The following is an 18,886-nucleotide window of genomic DNA, read 5'->3' as shown; positions in this document are numbered from 1 at the left end:
TGGCTCGTGGCTTACCATTACCTTATATCTTCCTTGTCATGGCGGTGGCTGGCAGTATCTCTCTGCCCTAGCCTTCCATCTCCCAGAATTCTCCTCTCTCTTGTCCTGCCTATACTTTCTGCCTGGCCACTGGCCAAACAGCATTTTATTTATACAGAGTGATATCCACAGCACTTCCCCTTTTCTTTTTTTTTTTTTTAAAGGAAGGTTTTAACTTTTACATAGTAAAATTACGTATAACAAAACAATTATCAAGCAAGAATTATAGTTACAATATCTAGTCTATTTGTTTTGGCAAAATTAAACAAAATATTCTATCTATCCTATATTTGTGAGTCTAAGGTTTTATATCTAACTTATCTTTTATCATAACTGAGGAAATTATAACTATCTAGTCTTCAACCACATCAAAGACCTCAGAAGGATATAATATTACCTGAGAAACAGGAGAAGTATACAAGCAACTTTCGGGAGTCTTGCAGGGTAGACAGAGAGAGCTGGCAGCCTGGACAGTCACCTAATGTTCCTTTGTAAAGTTGGGGCATTTGTCTTCAGCCCACAGGGCTAGAGTCTCTCGGTCACTTCTCTCAGTGTCCTGTAGAATGTCTGGCAGTTTCCTCTGTGAAGCAGGAGCCTGAAGGACCATTTTGTCAAGCAAAGTCCAGTGGTCACCTTTCTATGGGTCCTGCATGTCCAGTTGATCAAGCAGTCCAGACAAGAACAGTTTCTTGCCCAAATGGCTATTTTTGCCAAGGTGAAGATAAACTCCATATGAAGTGTCTTCGATGCCTATCCTCCTCTCTGAAGTAAATTGGTGCTGCCATGAGCAGACATGTCTCATTGTCCAGAAAGTCTAAATTTTTAAAATATTTTAAATGCCATATTCTGTAGGTCTTTGAAGTATTTGAAGATTACCTGTCTATCTGAAATATCTCTATGTATACCTAGAAGACTTAACTAACATGGCTACAAGTATGATTATCATAGATGACTAATTATTAATCTTTTTAATTATCCATTACAAATTTAAATAAGCTATACAGACATAATACCTTAAACAAGAGTAGAAATATATACACAGTATAACAAAATTAACTTTAAGTTTGTATCAATAGACTAAAATCCATACCAATGTAAAACATTTTAAACAAGTTGTTGCTCTTTAAAAGTAAGTTCATTAATCTCCCCTTTTATCCTATTATATCTATATCATATCCCCTTTTCTTCTTTAGAAAGAGATCACATTTATAATCAACCCGATTTAAATAAAAATATTGATTTTTCTCTGTTCCACACCAGAGGGCTCTTCTGACTTGGGACACAAGAATCTCTTAACCTTTTCTTTTAGCAATATGCCTGGGTTTAGAGAAGGAGTGAGCCAATTCCATCTCCAAAGCCAGCTTGGTATATTTGGGCGTAGTTTTTCTTACTACTTCCTGCTGGAGGAGGGCGCTGCATCCTATGGGACATAAAGAAAATTTTAGGATTATGGAGTAGTCCATGAGGGTAAATCTTTTGAGCCAGTTGCCTTGACACCATTTTGGATGTTGGATCATCTGGGCATGGTGTGATCGGAGACCTTTCAGGGGGTCTTGGCTGGTCAAACCTGATGTATCTTAATCTGGAACAAATCCATAACCTCTTGCTTTCTATGGAAACCATTCTGGATGTTGGATATCTGGGCCATGGTGTCATTGGAGACCTTAAGGTGGTCTTGGCTGATCAAACCTGATGTATTTTAATCTGGAACAAATCCATAGCTTCTGGCTTTCTATGGAAACAAAAGCAGAGACTCTTTTCCAAAGCAACATATCCTTATATCCAAATTTTGAAGTCAAGGTACCTTTAAAATTTACATATTTGTTTAACTCAACAGCTTTTACAATCAAATCTTTTTCTGCAGTTAAAAATCCCAAAGACAACATAAACCAGATTCTCTGTGTAATATCCATCTTTGTAAGACTGAAACACCGCTGTGGCTGCTGGCTCCGCCCACCTCAGCTTTCCAAAGTGGCGGTGGTACAGTTTACTGCCAGCTCTGGGTCTGGAGCATTGTGTACCATCAACTATCAGAAGCAGTTCTATCAAAGCAGTGCATAGCCCAGAACCACTTTTTTTTTTTTTTTTTTTAAACCAGCAAAGGCTAAATCTACCATGCATCAGAGTAAAGTGTCACTTGTAGACTCCTCATTCCAGCCACACTGCAGGTCAGACACACATGCCAGGAACCCTCCATAGTAGCTCAAACCGGCAGACTGCCACTAACTTGAGAGAGACAACTAGGAAGCTATTTTTAGCTCCGTTTTAGAATCTTTTCTGTCAGGTTTTAGGTGGAAACTCTTGCCAACACGTTGGGCGCCATTTGTAGTTGGAGACCTTCTCTCCAGCCCCTGCCAAGCCCTGTTAGTCCAACAACCCACTTATAAAATAAACACACAGACGCTTATATTATTTAGAAACTGCATGGCTTTGGCAGGCTTCTAGTTATCTACTTCTTCTATCTGAAATTAACCCATTTCTATTAATCTATACTTTGCCACGTGGCTTGTGGCTTACCATTACCTTACATCTTCCTTGTCATGGTGGTGGCTGGCGGTGTCTCTCTGCCCCAGCCTTTCACCTCCCAGCATTCTCTTCTCTCTTGTCCCTCCTATACTTCCTGCCTGACCACTGGCCAAACAGCATTTTATTTATACAGAGCAATATCCATAGCAATTGTATTCTCTAATTCAGACTTTTTTCTTTCTGACAGGGAAGGGGCTTGTGTATATTAGGCAAGAACTCTTACCCTGCTGAGAAACATAACCAATCCTTGTTTCTGATGTGTGTGGGTTGGTTGGTTTGTTTGACACAGGCCCTCCTCTGTAGTGTAGTCTAGGATGCTCTGTAACTTTTGTTTATTCAGCCCATGCTAGCTTGAACTCTTAGGAGTCCTCTTGCTTCAGCCTCTGAGTTCTGGGTTTACACATTGCTGATTTTCTTTTTTGAGATATGTGTGTGTATAAATGCACATGCCACATGTGTGCAAGAAGTCAGAGGTTGATAATGGTTGTTCTTCTGTTGTGCATTTTACTTGATTTTGAGACAAGGTCTCTGGCTAACCCTGGAGCTCACAGATTGAACTAGAAAGACTGGCTAGCAAGCTTCAGGTCTCTAATTCCTCTGGGATTACAGATGCATACTGCCACGACTGCTGTCCTGCTTAGTTTTTTGTCAACTTAATACAAGTTAAAAGTCATTTAGGAAGAGGGAACCTTGATTGAGAAAATTCCCCCACAAGACTGGTCTAGAGGCAAGCCTTCCCAATAAGTGATGGATGTAGGAGGACCCAGCCCATTGTGAGTGTTGCCACCCCTAGGCATTTGGTCCTGGGCTGTGTAAGTAAGTAGGCTAAGCCACTCCTCCATGGCCTCTTCAGTTCCTGCCTCCAAGTTCCTGCCTTGAATTCTTGCCCTGACTTCCCTCAGTGATATTATAAGCTGAAGTAAACCAGTTTCTCTCCAAGTTGCTTTTGGTCATGGCGTTTTATCACAATGGACATCTAACTAAGACACTGTCATTTAACATAGGTGCTGGGAATCCTAAACTAGATGCCTGTGTGGCAAACACTTTACTGAATCATTGCTAATATTTTAGAGCCTTTTGGGGATGTGGGTTGGTGTGGGGGGACAAGGGAATGTTTTTTTGTTTGTCATGAGTAGTTATTGGGTTTCATTGGGTTCCTTTGTGTTTCTTTACAGTCTAATAGTGCCCTTGTGAGTGCCACGTTCTTCTACCCACCTCTGGTGTGCTGTCCTTTAGCCTTACCCCACATTCCCATCTCTGTGGGTCAGTTTCTTTTTTTGCTTCAGGAGACCACTGGAGCTGAGGCTGTGGCTTGGATTAGTGGGGGTGGGATGGGGATTTTGTGCCTCTTTGGTCCCCATGTTACTTCCAAGCTGCCCTTCTGGTAAGCCCTTGGCTTCATCTTTGTCTGGTTGCTTCTCACCCTCCTAATAGCTGAGTCTACCCATCAGCTTGTGGGCCTTCATGAGAGGTCTGAACAGCTCCTTAGTCTACAGAGTGGCTGTCCTTGATACAGACAGAGGAGATGTGATCCATGACACTGGTTGGCCAGCCACATTGGTTGAGTACAGTGGAAACTTTAGAAGAGTCTGTCTCACGCATGTGAATTTCTGATGGTTGATGGAGACTGGCATTGAGTGTGCAGGGTGGCACAGAGCAGGTGTGGATATGTGTGTGTGGTAGCACATGGTGAGTACTTTGTAAGTGTGTAAGGTAGTACCTGGCAGTTATCCAATGAGTATGTGAGGCAGCTCACAGCATGCATCAATGTTTGTACTGACTGTCAGATGATGGGAGAGCCCATGGCTGTCTTCTTCCCATCATGTTTTGTTAAGTGAGGTTGCCAGGTAGTCAAGTTTGGAGAGTTGCAGTTTGACTGCATGTGGTTTCAAATGCATTTTACTCACACCTGACCTCCTTTCTTTGTCAGTGGCATGGACATAGCACTAGTGTAAGACATTTTTTTTTTCCACCAGCAGAACATGGGTCCAGGCCCTGGCACTACCTGGTGCCAGTCCATTCCTGTGCAGATGGCACTGTCTTTGTTTTTATCGTCCTTGCCATTGACACTCAGATTGCTTTCCCCCTTTCTAGCCTCTTTGGGTAGACGCTCCTTTAAAAAGCTCAACATGCAGAAGGGCAGAGATACTATGCCTCTCCATTTAGAAGACCTTTTTGTCTCTAGTGCTGGAGATAGGAAAGTGTTTTACCACTGAGATGCATCCTAGCCCCGTGTACCTCTTTATCTGGAGGCTGTAGCTGAAGATGATCTGAGCTGTCAGAGGGCAGAAGTTACTGAGCTGAAGTAGCCTAGGGACCTAAGAGGCTGTCACTCATTAGTCCTTCCATAAGAAGCCCTTTGACTGGTGTGTGAGTGCCATCCAAAGTGTGTCAGTTTGAGTGGTTTCTTTACATTGCAGGTAAGGCATATCAAGATGTGTTAAATCCTAAGTGATACAGTGGCTACTAGAAGAACAGAGAAGAATGCAGCGGAGACTAATGTAGGTGTTCTCTTTCTGCCGACGTGGGGAGCAGCTAGGACTTTGCCCCTTTTCTGTTTCTAAGCCCCAACAGAGGTGGCTCTGAGGCACTGCTCCTGTGCTGTGCACCTGAGTATTCTGGCCGAGTTCTTTGAGGCTTTAATTCTTATTTTTATTCACACACTTCTTGCTTTAGTCAGAATGCAAAATGAGTAATAGAAATACAATACCAGAAGTTAAAGTTAATAAGAAAGTCAGAGGAAAGGGAAAATAAGGAGTAAGAAATGCCTTACTTACCTCATGATCTCTAGCTTCTGTCAGTGCCCATCAAGGACAGCCAGAATGCCAACTGGATGAGTTCTGACTCTTCAGAGGAAAGAACAGGAGCTAAGATAGATTCTGTAGCAGTGTGGGCACCCTGGCAGACAGAGTCCTTCCTGAGCATCATGGATACAGGATAAGCTGGAATACTCTTGCAAAGTCTTGTAGAGGTGGTCCCGTGGACTCAGCCTGCCAAGCATAGCCTATTTGTGCAGATTGCAGGCCAGAAGTAGTGGTGGTGCCTGGGATGAGGGTCCTGTGTTGTAAATAGTAAGTATAGATGAGGCCTGACTAGTGAATTAATTACACACGAGGAAGTAGAGAGTGTGATGAAGTCTGAGAATTTGGCCAGATCAGGTACCTGGCCAAGGCCACTCCCAAGTGAGTTCTGTGTGGGACCCTAGGGGAAGGGAGAACCTGGCTCTTGGTTACTGGGTCTTTCTACATCTGGTATGGACACTGTTATGTCTTTCCGTGGCTTCCAGAAAGTCAGTGCAGTCCGGGAAACACTTAGAGCTGCAGATTTCTTGGCACTTGGAGCAGGGCTATGTGGCCCATTTTGCTGGTATGGCCACCCTTGGACACTTGAAATAGATGGTTCTTCATTCTCTCCAGGCACTTGCAAGGTCAAGTAGCCGATGTAGTGGAAGAGAAGCCAGGTGGGAGTGAAAACCACAGGTTCCTTGATGGTATGCAGTGAAGAGGGCAGCCATAGGCTATGCAGGGGGCACGGTGTGGTTGAGAGGAAGAAGAGTGGGGTGCATAGCTCCCCTCTAGCACAAATTTGTTTCATTTTGTTTTGGAACAGGGCCTTACTATGTAGCCCTGGCTGTCCTTGAGCTTGGAATGTGTGTGTCACCGTGCCTGTCTTTATTGTCCACTTTAAATACTAGCTAGCCATGCAGTGACACACACCTGTAATCCCAGCACTTGGTACACATAGGCAAGCAGATCTTTGTGAGTTTGAGGCCAGCCTGGTCTACATGCAGTGAATTCCAGGCCAGCTAGGGATACACAGGGAGACCTTGTCTCAAAAAAAAAATAAATAAATAAAAATAAATGATGACCTTTATGTGGTTTCAAGGAGATGTAAACTGCACAAACATATAAAGCCCAAGTATGAATTCCATGACTGCAAAAGGTGATCATTCTGTCAGTGGAAGCCCTGCTATGTGAGACGGTTTAAATGTCACTCTACTCATGTCTTAAATGAGATTCAGTGTGCACATAGTCACTCTTTCCCATGAGATGGTTATGAGTGGAGACAGTTGTTGGTGTTATGCATGGGGTAGGTGTCTCTGTTGTAAAGAAGTGAGCATAAGTCACTAGGTTAGAAGATGAACATTATTATACTTTATTTTATGTGTGGTCTGTACCCATTCATTGCCAGCAATGGATGCTAGAAATTAAATGAAGTTTTTATTAGCATGGTAGGTTAGAACTCACTCTGTAAACCAGGCTGGCCTCGAACTCAGATCTGCTTGCCTCTGCCTCCCGAGTGCTGGGACTAAAGGCGTACGCCACCACTCCTGGCCACCATCTCATTTTAATTTGCTTTTCTTGCTTGTTAGTAGCACAGAGCATCTTGACTGTCCTTGTGTTGCTTTTGTAGGTTACCTAGTACTCTTTAGCCAGCTTTTAAAGTTGACAGTTATGATTATCAGCTAGCTTAGGGAAGTGGGTTATATTATTCATTCATTCTTTCTTTCTTTCTTTCTTTCTTTCATTCATTCATTCATTCATTCATTCATTTATTTGAGACAGAGTTTCTCTGTGTAGACCTGGCTGTCCTGGAGCTTGCTTTGTAGACCAGTCTGCCCTTGAACTCACAGAGATTTACCTGCCTTTGCCTCCCCAGCAGTGGGATTAACAACATGCATCACCACTACCAGGCACAAAGTAGGCTATTTTGTGTGTACAAACACATGTGCAGATGTGTGTGCACCTGTAGGTAAATGTTGGGTGTCTTCCTCAGTTGCTTTCCATTTTATTTTTTGAGACAGGGTCACACTGAACTTAAAATTCACAGATTTGGCTAGGCTGGCCGGCCAGTGAGCCCCAGGTGTGTGTGTGTGTGTGTGTGTGTGTGTGTGTGTGTGTGTGTGTGTGTACGTGTACGTGCATGTGCGCACTTCAGCAGATGTGGTGGAGGGGCGGCTTGAGCTTTCAGATAATAGAAGTCTTTGGTGTTATCATCTACTGTCAGAATGGGACTGTGTCAGCCAGGGTGGCTGGCTTTGACCACTTGGCTTCTTCTAGCCTTTGCCTTTCCTGGTTGACCTTCCTGCTTGCAGGCTGGCCTAGGGCTGAGTTTTGAAACAACTCCTTGAATACAAAAACAGTTCTGCTCTGTTTAGTTGAGCACTGTCTGAGAAGAGGTGAAGGAAAAGCCAGAATGGATGCTGCCAGGTCTAGGAAGTGTAGAACCTGTCCCCACTGAGCCACAAGGGTACATCCTACCGCTGTAAGGCTTTTGAATTCTATGTCTGCACATTGAAGCAGGTCTCAGTTAGCATGGACTCTGATGTGAACAGGCTGTGGGGTTTGACTTAGAGTGGTGTGTTTCCTGTCCTAACTGGCACATGTGGGAGGCTAGATGCCATTTGGCAGCTGTCGGGCTGGTGCCCTGTCACCAGTGTCTGTTTTGTTGTGAGACAGCATCTTATTGCACATTCTAGGCTGGCCTCAACTTCATCATGTTTTCCTGCCTCAGCCTTCCCAGTGCTGGGTCTTGAGATGTCTGCTGCCATCATGTCCCAACCCTGTTCATGTGTGGAGGTCTCACTTGGACCCTCATGTAGCTCCTTGAACTGTCTGCGGTCTTCTTAGTTCAGTCCTTTCCTCTAACTGGCCAGCTCCTGACACTTGATGTTGGGCTGCTTTAGGTGCCCATTCTCCATGGCTCTGAGCTTCTTGTCTGGGCTCCAGGCTGGCCCTTCTCTCTCACTCATCTATTGAAACTGTCAGCTCTTTGAGGCCCAGAGTTGTGCCTGAGTCTTCTTGCTCACCTCTCCCACAATGTGTGGAAGGGGCAGAGGAAGGCAGAGTGTGGATGGGGATGGGAATTAGGTGAGAGCCTGCGGGAAGTGCACCTGAGGTTGAGGGATTCTCAGATAGCCAGCCTTCCTAGTGGGGCCTGGGTCAGTCAGGGATTACCAGTCAGGCTTCTGCTGTTCTGCTGCTCTCTTGTTCCCTAGTGCTCCAAACTAGCTCATTTCAGCCTGGTTTGTCTCTACAAAGCAAGGCAGTGTTTGCTTCGAAATCTTTATTTTACGTAGAAAGGAAGAACGACCGTTCTTTCCCTAGACCCAACAGCTCTTAACAGGACAGTGAGCCACTGTTGATCTGTAGCTGATGGGCTTGGCATTTGAGAATACAAGCCTGTGCTTTTGTTAAATATTGTTCAAGATCAGGTGAAATACTTAATGCCTTAGTCCTGAATATGCAGCTGTCTGTAGGGGGAAGATGTTACTTGTTTTTGTTTTTGTTTTTTTTTCCTTTTTAATTTTCTCATATATTACATCCCAACCTTGGTTCCTCTCCCAAATCTCATCCTAGTCTCCCCCTCCCCCCACCCATTCCTCTTCCTATTCCCTTCAGAAAAGGGCAGGCCTCTTGGGGATATCGACCAAACATGGCCTATCAAGTTGCAATAAGACTAGGCACCTCCCCTCATTAAGGCTGGACTAGACAACCCAGTAGGAGGGAAAAGCAGGCAAAAGTGTCAACTGTTAGGAGTCCCACAAGAACACCAAGCCTCACAACCATAATGTACATATAGAGGCCTGCAAGATGTGCTAGGGTAAGCTGGCACAGAGGATGCCACTTTGAACTGGGCAGGTGTTGGTGGGAACCAGACTCTGAAGGACATTAGGTTACAGTTTGTAGTCAAGCCCTGCATACTACTTACATGCACATTCCTGCTTGTGAAAATACACATATTAACTTCTGAAAGTCATCTCATCAATGTCTGTTAGCTATTTAAAGTTAAAGAGAATTTAGGGGCTAATGTTTTGAAGGGTACATTTAGGTTTAGGGAACCCTAGTATGGAGACTGGGCCACAGTGCTGTGGGCCCGATGCTTGGAGGCTGCCAGTGGGAAAGGAGTCATAAGTTCATCTCAGCTCTCAGCAACTGGAGCTCAGTCCTGCAGTGGGAGGGAGTGATCTTATTTAGCTAGCTCCTCTTGTGGAGCAGTCCCTTGTCTGGAGCTATGGGTGCCTACCCCAGATCCGAGGGCACTTCAGCTTTAGTCATGGGTATGCTGGGGAGAAGTGACAGTGACCTACCCACCAACCCCTGGCCAATTTTGTGGCTTAGAAGATGCAGGACATAGTACATGGGCACTTCCAGGAGGGCCACTCCCAACTAGGTGTGTAGAAGTGCTGCCCTTTCCCTAACACACACACACACACACACACACACACACACACACACTCACTCACTTACACACAGCAGCTCAGTGTCATCATCCTCTCCCCCTTTCCCCTTTTTTGAATCAGGGTCTCATAAATCTGGGACCGGCCTCTAACTAGCTATGTAGCTGAAGATAACTTACACTTCTAATCTCCTGCCCACCTCCTGTGTGCTGGGATTACAGGTTATGTGGTGCTGGGGAATGAAACCCAGGGTTTCATACATGCTAGGTACATTCTTACCTGCAGCCCAGCTCAGGAATTTAGATTTTTGTAAAGATGGTATTGGTGTTTTTTTTTTTTTTGGGGGGGGGGGGGGGGAAAGAGATGGGAGGGTAGGCAATGCAAGAAACCATTTATTGTTAACTATATTTATTCTGCTCTGAAAAGAGATAAACGAGACATTTCCCATGGTTAGGATTTGTGCTGGAAGGAGGAGAAATGTAGATGAACAGAAGTGCGCAAAGCTTCTGTAGATTCTAACTCCTGTCCCCAGGGAGCTGATTTGGAGGAGGGCAGGCATTAGCTAGTGTCTGTGAGGAACTGTCTGCAGCAGAGCCTGCTGCTGCTGTGTAGGAAAACCTCTCTGCTCGGCAGCTAGAAGGGACTTGAGAGGTTCTATGAGTGAGTGTGTAGAGGCTGCTCCCGATGCTTGGAGGCTGCCAGTGGGAAAGGAGTCATAAGTTCATCTCAGCTCTCAGCAACTGGAGCTCAGTCCTGCAGTGGGAGGGAGGTATTGGAGACTTGCTCCCGACTTAGGTGACAGGCAGTTACAGCTCAGGCAGGTGAGGAAGCTGGAGTGGAAACTGGCAGGTTGTGTGATGGTGGGGTATGGAAAGGAGGGGCAAAGGAACTTGGAGCAGCTCTGAAGTGGGTAAGCTGGGGATGAGGTGGGTGGTTTCAGTGGGAAGTGAGGGCTGGGGAGAATTCTCATGAGCAGAGTGGAAGTGGTGTTCAGGACCTAGACTTGGGGTTCAGGATGAGTGACCAGGAAAGCAGCCTGTAGAGTAATAGAAGAGCTGCAAGAGAGGTAGGAAGAGCCCGGACAGTACGTCCCCAGTGACAGGAAGATCTGTGGCAGAGTATATTTTGGGATGAGTTTGAAAGCTGAGGCAGTGACAGTGAGGGGCTTGTTTAGCTGCAGTGTTTTCTTGTGGGGTTCTGTCACATACTTGTGAAGCACAAAGCTGGATTCCTCTCCACCCCACTTCCAGGTTTGTACACGGGACAGTGGAATCTATCTACACTGACCACCAGACTCTTTTCCCTGAGAGGGGAAAGAGGACCTGTGAGCTTTAGCTTGTGTTTATGTGCATTGTTTTTCCTTGTTGTGGTGTTTTTTCTGTGCTGTCTTGTACACAAACTGATGAATAAAAAAGCATCAGTAAACCCCCACTGGTTGCTATTCAGTTACTCACTCTATGGTGGTCCTGGCACATCTGTGGAATGGGGTTTGATAGGGAATCCTGAGTGAGCAGACTGCCTATAACTGCTTGTCAGTTCTCAGGTGGTCCCAGAACCAATGCCTGGGGAGAGTGCAGGCTGGAAAGACACAAAGGCCTTCCTGGGCTCTAGTTAACAGCTCTCTGAAGGGAAGAGGCATATGCAGGACACAGAGATTTCTTGTGAGCTCTGTGCTTGCTGGGAGTTGAAGCAGGGCCCTCTAAGGTTGTGTCCTATATGGCATACTCTTAGGCTTGACCACACTTCCTCCTGTGACATTTCTGGGGTCTCTGTCCATCAAAGCACTCTAGTGCTATTTTGCATTTTGACTTACAGTCTGATGCTGAGGTTCTGAGCATCCTCCCAGGACTGCTTACTGTCTGAGCTGTACTACAAGAGGTGCTATTTAAAGGAGCCTGGAAAGTGTAGTCCCTTATACTGCCAGCAGCAGGCTAAGCTTCCAGTTACCATGTGTGAAGGAAGCATGAGGTAACACTCATGGCTTGTTTTTTTTTTGGGTGTGTGTGTGTGTGTGTGTGTGTGTGTGTGTGTGTGTGTGTTATGGTGACTTGTAAGCGGAAGTTTTCCTGTCCTGGCAGCTGCTTCCCAAATAATTACTCTTTAATAACAATTGTGAATGCTCGGCCAGTAGCTCAGGCTTGTTACTAGTTAGCTCTTACATTTATATTAACCCATATTTCTTATTTATGCTCTGCCACGTGGCTTGTCCCTTTTCTCAGTAAGGCATGCTCATCTTGCTTCTCCTTGCATCTGCTGGTGACTCCAGACTCTGCTCTTCTTCATCCCAGAATCCTCTTAGTCTGGTTTTCCCGCCTAACCTCCTCCTGCCCAGCTATAGGCCAGTGAGCTCTTTATTAGCCAATGAGAGTAATACATATTCATAGTGTACAAAAAGATTGTTCCACAGCATTTCTCTCTTTTTGTCTAATTAAAAAGGAAGGTTTTAACTTTAACATAATAAAACTATATACAACAAAAAGTTATCAAGTAAGAATTGCAGTTACAATAACTATAATCTATTTGTATTTGGCAAAATTAGAGAAAATATTTTACTATTTATTTTATCTTTGTGAGTCTAAAGTTTTATGCTTAATTTACCTTATGTTATAAATAAGGAAAACTGTAACTATGACTCTCTAGTCTTCAATTCTGTCAAAGACCCCAGAAGGGTGAAATGTTATCTAACAACAAGGACATCTGGCTGCCTGGACAGTCACTCTAGGTTCTTCTGTAACATTGGGGCATCCAACTTTGGCCTACAGACCTAGTTTATCTGACAGACATTTTTGAGAAGCATTGAATTTTGAAGAACTGACCTACCTTGTCTTGGCAAAGTTTGGCAGATACGTTCTTTTGCACCCTGCTGGTCCAGTTTGTACAGTATACTGTCAGAAAGTTTTTTTGCCCAAATGGCTAGCTTTTGCCATAAGGAAAGCAAATTTCATATGGAGTTTCTTCAATGCCCATTATCTTCCTTTGAAGTAAATTGGTGCTGCCAGGAGCAGACATGACTCACTGTCATGAAAAGTTTTTTGTTATTAAAACATTTTAAGGGCTGGAGAGATGGCTCTGTGGTAAAGAGCACCAACTGCTCTTCCAGAGGTCCTGAGTTCAATTCCCAGCAACCACATGGTGGCTCACAGCCACTTGTAATGAGATCTGGTGCCTCCTTCTGGCCTGCAGGGATATATAATAAATAAATAAATTAAAAAAAACATTTTAAATGCTATATCTTGTAGGTCTTTGAAGTGTTTGAAGACCATCTACCTAAATATATTTGTTTATAGCTTGAAAACATACCTAACATGACTAATTTTGACTATTATAGATGACTATTAATCTGTATTTCATTATATTTATATAATGCATTTTAAGTGAGCTGCATAAACAATATCCTAAACAAGAGTAGAAACATACATATAACAAAATTAACTTTAAATTTGTATATATACCAAAATCCATACCAATATAAAAGATTTTGAGATTAATAGTTGTTTTTTGGATTAAAGTAGATTCAATAAGCTACCCTTTTGTCCTATATCATAGGATGTCATTTCTATATCATATCCCTTTTTTTTCCTTTAGAAAGAGATCTATATACCTCATTTGTTCAGTTTTTTTAAAAAAAATGACCAATAGCAACTTGTAACCACTCCCCTTAAATGATAACAAACATCTATAACCAATATTTTGGGAATTTGGGCGTGGTTCTGTTGACTACTTCCTGTTGTTTGTGGGCACTGTTATCTTTGGGGGAACCTTGAGAAAATTAGATAATAATGAAGTCCCAGCTGGAGTAGTCTGTGAGGCTGGACCATCTCAGCCAGTAACCTTGAAGCTGTTTTGGATGCTGGATCACCTGAGCCATCCGTTTTTATTGGTGTCTGATTCCCTTGCTCTGAAAATACATAAACTTTTAAAGGTAACATATGTATCTATGTTCATGCAAGTATAGACTGCCTTGTACATAAGTCAGCCAAAGATGATTTTTTTTTTTTTTTTTTGGCTTTATGTTTGAGCAGGTAAAATATACACCATGTGTCTTGTAGTTTTTTTTTTTTAGGTTTACTTCTTTATGTGTGTAGCCAGGATTTCAGGGATCTTCCTCAATCAAATCTGATCTTTTTTAACCTGGGATGGATTCCCCAGCCTCTCATTTCCTGTAGAAACAAAAGCTTAACCTCTTCTCCAAAGCAACATACATTTTGATTTACATTTTGAAATAAAGATATTTTAAAAATATATAGGTTGGTTTAATCTAGCAGCTTTAATTCAGTGTCTCTTAGCAGCCATTGCTCCTTCCTCGGCAGTTAAAAATTTCAAAGACAACACAATAACATAGAGTATCCAGACTCTATGTATTTTCCATCTTTACGTGCTTTTTTTTTTTTTTTTTTTTTAATATATTACTTTCTTCTTGGAGGATTTATTAAGGCAACTCCATGTAGTTAAAAAGGGAGATTTATTTTGGGGGGTAACATTTAGTAAAGGGTTGGTTACAGGATCTGGGAGAGGTGAGGTGCAGTCCAGCTGGGTTCTCTGGAGAACTCCACTTGGTCTGCCATTCAGCGTCCAGGATCACCAAGAACCAAGAGTGCCTGCACATCTGGATCTCAGGTCTTAAGGGCTCCCCTCTGGGCCCTGCCTCAGGGGCAGGTCATAGGTAGGTGTGGCAGTTACCAGAAGCCTCACTGGAGGTAGTACTTCCAAGTCAAAGCTGGAACAGCTACCTACTACACTTTACTCCCTTTTTAAGAACTTTGCTATTTTAAAACTATATTTAAAATCTAAGTCTGTATATACTCTTTCTCTTCTCTCTCCTAAGCCTTTGTACATTTTAAAACACACTGTGACCTGTTCAGAGGTTTTTTTCATTTGAATCTGTCTCTACTGTGTATCTATAATCCTTTTCTATCTGCACGAGCAACTGTAAACCCGCCATGCAGTGTGCTGGCAGAGCTTACACTGGCAGCTTAAGCCCAATAGCAGGGTCTGAGAGATGCCTCTGTACTAACACCCGTGTGAGAGACTGTGGGAACTCGCCATGTGGCTTAGCTCCTTAGATCATGACCTGCTGGCAGCTACTAGGAGATGTCTATAGTGTGGCCTATATATGAGAGACATGAGACTAGGAAGCTGAGTTTGGCTTCATTTTTGTGTGCTTCTAACCTTTTATAAGCTTTGTTAGGTCTTATGTGGATGTATGCTCCATGTTGGGCATCATTTGTTGGTGGACATTTTCCTGTCCTGGCAGCCGCTTCCCAAATAACCATTCAGAATCTTAATATTAATTGTAATTGCTCAACCAGTAGCTCAGGCTTGTTACTAGCTAACTCTTACATCTAAATTAACCCATATTTCTTATCTATGCTCTGCCATGTGGCTTAATACCTTTTCTTAGTAAGGCATGCTCACCTTGCTTCTCCCTGCATCTGCTGGTGACTCCAGACTCAGCCCTTCTTCATCCAGCATCCTCTTAGCCTGGTTTTCCCGCCTAACCTCCTCTTGCCCAGCTATAGGCCAGTGAGCTCTTTGTTAGTCAGTGAGAGTAATACATATTCATAGTGTACAAAAAAGATTGTTCCACAGCAGTGACTGAACATGCTAATCAAGACTGCGCCTTATCTTTAGACCTTTGCTGGTTCTTGGTGTGTGTGCGTGCCCCACGAATGTGTGCTTGCTTGTGTGTGCCTAGATCTTTATGGAGGTGCTGTTGACATACAACAATATCATGTTTTCAGTGCAGTTTGCTAGACTGACACACACATCCCTGAAGTTACCACCAGTCAGGATATAGTGAACCTCCTATCACCTGAACATGTCTGCTGTTCCCTCATTCTCAAGCCTTTACACATTTGTCAGCTTTCTGTCACATGGAGTTGGGTCCTGAAACATAGAAGTGTATATAGTGTGGACCTTTTCCTGGCTACGTTGATTGAGTGTATCATTTGAGGGTCACCTGTATTGTTTCCATAGCTCATTTCTTTTTTCCCCCCTGGAGCTGAGGACCGAACCCAGGGCCTTGCGCTTGCTAGGCAACCACTCTACCACTGAGCTAAATCCCCAACCCCCCATAGCTCATTTCTTTATCTCTGAATACTTTCCCTTTATGTAGATATCTTAGATGTTGTCTCTCTGTTGATGTGTTTTGTTGATCCCAGTTTTGGGCTGTCAGAAATAAGACTGCTTCAATTAGCTCAGGTCCAAGTGTCTCTGAGGTAGACTGGAGTAGAGGGCTGTACACTATTATGGTGTGTCATTTCCTAATATTGTAGCTTGGCGTTTAGGGGGTCCACCTCATGCTGCTGGAGTTCTCTGCCCATATCACCAGTTATGTTTGGTTTCACTTGAGCTGTAGTAGTGGGTTTAATTTGCACTTCCCATGTTGGCCTGTGACACTGAGCTTATTTATTGCTATGGGTTATGTCTTTCATCTCTGGGAATTGTCTGCTCGGATCTGTTGCCTACTTGTAATTTTCTTGCTGAGATGTGGCAGTAAGTCTGTGTGTGTTTGTACTCCAGCCCTCTGTCTGTGTTCCCTTGGTTGGTGCCCAGCATTTCCTCTAAGCTGTAGAAGAGAGGCACCTGGAGGTTCGGGTTTGTGAGTTGCCCACATGTTCCTTTAGGGACCATGCTTCTGGAATGACTTCTAGAATAGTGGTGTTGTCCTCTTCTCTCCTGGAGTGCTGGTCTTGTGTGTAGACAGTAGATCCAAGTTTTTTGCCTGTACCTGTCCCATTGTCCTTGCTCATTCAGATTCCTGACCATCTGTATGGGCCTGTCTCTGCACTCTGGGCTGTTGTGTTGATGCTCTGATGAAGTGTGGTCTCTGGAGATTTCTGAGGCATTTTGTAGATCTCCCTTGGGTACAAACCCATGTTCATGTCCTGGTGTCATTGCATTTCTTGAGAGCATACATGTTTGAGACAGAGCATCTGAAATGCTTTCCTTCCTGTTGCAATGATGTGGCTGGGGTATTGCCTTCCAGGTGGCTGCAGGTGGCAGGCCCATTGGGTCTGTTGTCTGCTGTAGCGCTCCTAGTTGTGCCAGCTTAATGTGAGTTCTGGGCTTCCTTCCCTGAAGTGATCAGTGGTGTTGGAGTCCTGTGTAGTCTGAAGGACACCATCTCACTTCTTTATTGACATCGCAGAGATCTGCTGCTAGTGCCAGGGGACCCCATCCATGACATGCTATCTTAAGTGATTACTTTCACTTGGAGCTTCTGAAATGACTCCCTCAACTTGATCACACCTTCCTACCAAGTCTCTACTTTTCCTTTCTTCAGTGTCTTCTGGCCATCCAGTGGGTATCGGATGTTCTGGTAACATTGTTAAGCAGATGTTTTCTGAAGAGGGGGTGGGACTTCTACATTTATCTGTTTAGGTCTGTCCCAGGTGTCTAGGATCCTTGACAGTCACCTGTTATTTGCTTGGTGACACTGAAAACCTCCTCACTCAGATCAGCTGGAGGAACTGGGTAATGTTAGCTTTAATGAAGAATTTACTCAGAGGTCAGGGATGGAACTGAGGCAGGGCCTGTGAGCACTGTGGGCTGGCTGGGGCCTTGCCTACTGGGCTCCACAGTGCCTATATTGGGTCTTCACACCCAGCAGTCAAAGGAGCTTGAAAGCATGAGGGTAGGTTGGCATTGAAATCCTCTTTACCAGAAGATCCCCTGTCAGCCAAGGAAACAGAGTTCCTTCAGTCTGTTCTGCATCAGTAAGGAAAAAGTGCCTCTTGAGGAATGCTACAAGGGGCCTGTGCTCCATCAGCTGGGCTGGACCATACTCTGCAGTGACTGGGTATATGTGACAGTGGCCACAAGGGTAGTCAGACAGAACCTCCAAGACATGTTGCTTGTACCTTGTTAGGTCCACAGAGAAACACTGACCACCAGTGTGCTGATGTGTTTGTGTGAGGTAGTTCTGGAGGGACATTCATTTCTTTAACCAACAACAGGGTTTTCTGGATTAAGAATTTACTGAGTTCACCAGGTGGTGGTTGGAGCATGCACTTGGGAGGCAGAGACAGGCAGATCTCTCTGAGTTTGAGGATAGCCTGGTCTATAAAGCAAGTTCCAGAACAGCCAGAGCTACACAGAGAAACCCTATCTCAAACAACAACAAACAAACAATTTTTACAGAGTTCAAAAAGACCTTGCTGCTGTTTTGGATATACTCAGTTTGACAGCATTAAAGACTCTTCCTGTGTGATTGCTCTGACTTATTCCTCACAGAGGGAAAGCCCAGGGTTTGCTGGGTGTATAGCTTATAGGAGATTTTAGTCTCAATACCCGCCTCCCCTTTATCCCTTTCCTCAGTGGTGTGTTACTTTGGAACTGTTGTCCTGTTGTGCTGGGCTGAGGGTGGCTGTAACTCCATTGTGGGCATTACATTTAAGGCAAGAGTGCTACTGTTGCTTCTAGAACTTAGGATACAATTGGTTGCTGGTTTGAAGCCAAAATTAGTCAAACTTGACTGGTAGAATTTGCTTTCCTAGAGTTTCAAGAATTTGGATGGATGAGAGACCTGTTGCTGTGGACAGTGCCTCTGTGCATCCTGGTTACCTGGGGGAAAGCACAGCCCCTATGTCTGATCACAGTATTCCTATGAAGAATAGAGGACTACACATTTTGGTTTGGTTTGGACATTCTGAGGCATCAGGCTGGAGAGACTTGGCCTGTGGACTGTAGAGGTGATGGTGTCCTGCACTCAGAGCCAGGACCCCAGCACTGTGAGCACACTTTAGTGTGTTGGACAGAGAAATGTGGAGAAAGTGCAGAGTAGCCACCCAGGACATGGGCTCATGGGTGTTGGAAGCCTGCACTGAGGGATACCTGCCACTTTGTGAGTGTAGACAAGGCAGAAGCAGTGGCAAGGCATTGTACTTAGGTACCTACATCTAAAGAGGCTGCAGGGCACACATCTGGACTGAAGCTGTGGCCATTGAACTTGGCTTTACCACTTAGGTTCCTTGTGAAAGGAGATGTACTGTGGTTCTCGTGTGTTTGGACAGTCCTCCACCATCCTGAGTTCTGTCTCCCTTGAGGAGCCAGCTGCTCAGCAGCTGCTCATATATTCCTCCAGTAGTAATTAGTCCCCTGGCCAGTGTCTTTCTTGTGCTGGAGTAGGGAGTGCTTCCT

General features: G+C 44.3%; 1 protein-coding gene across 1 annotated transcript in view; it reads left to right on the top strand.

Annotated features, from left to right (window-relative positions):
• Taf4 (TATA-box binding protein associated factor 4) overlaps positions 1 to 18,886 on the top strand; it is a 76,985-nt gene that overhangs the window by 26,531 nt on the left and 31,568 nt on the right. The gene's annotated exons all lie outside the window — the stretch shown is intronic.

The sequence above is a fragment of the Onychomys torridus genome, chromosome 4, assembly GCF_903995425.1.
Source record: "Onychomys torridus chromosome 4, mOncTor1.1, whole genome shotgun sequence".
NCBI classification, from domain to species: domain Eukaryota; kingdom Metazoa; phylum Chordata; class Mammalia; order Rodentia; family Cricetidae; genus Onychomys; species Onychomys torridus.
Note: the sequence above shows the minus strand (reverse complement) of the source record. Positions and strands in the feature narration are given on the sequence as shown.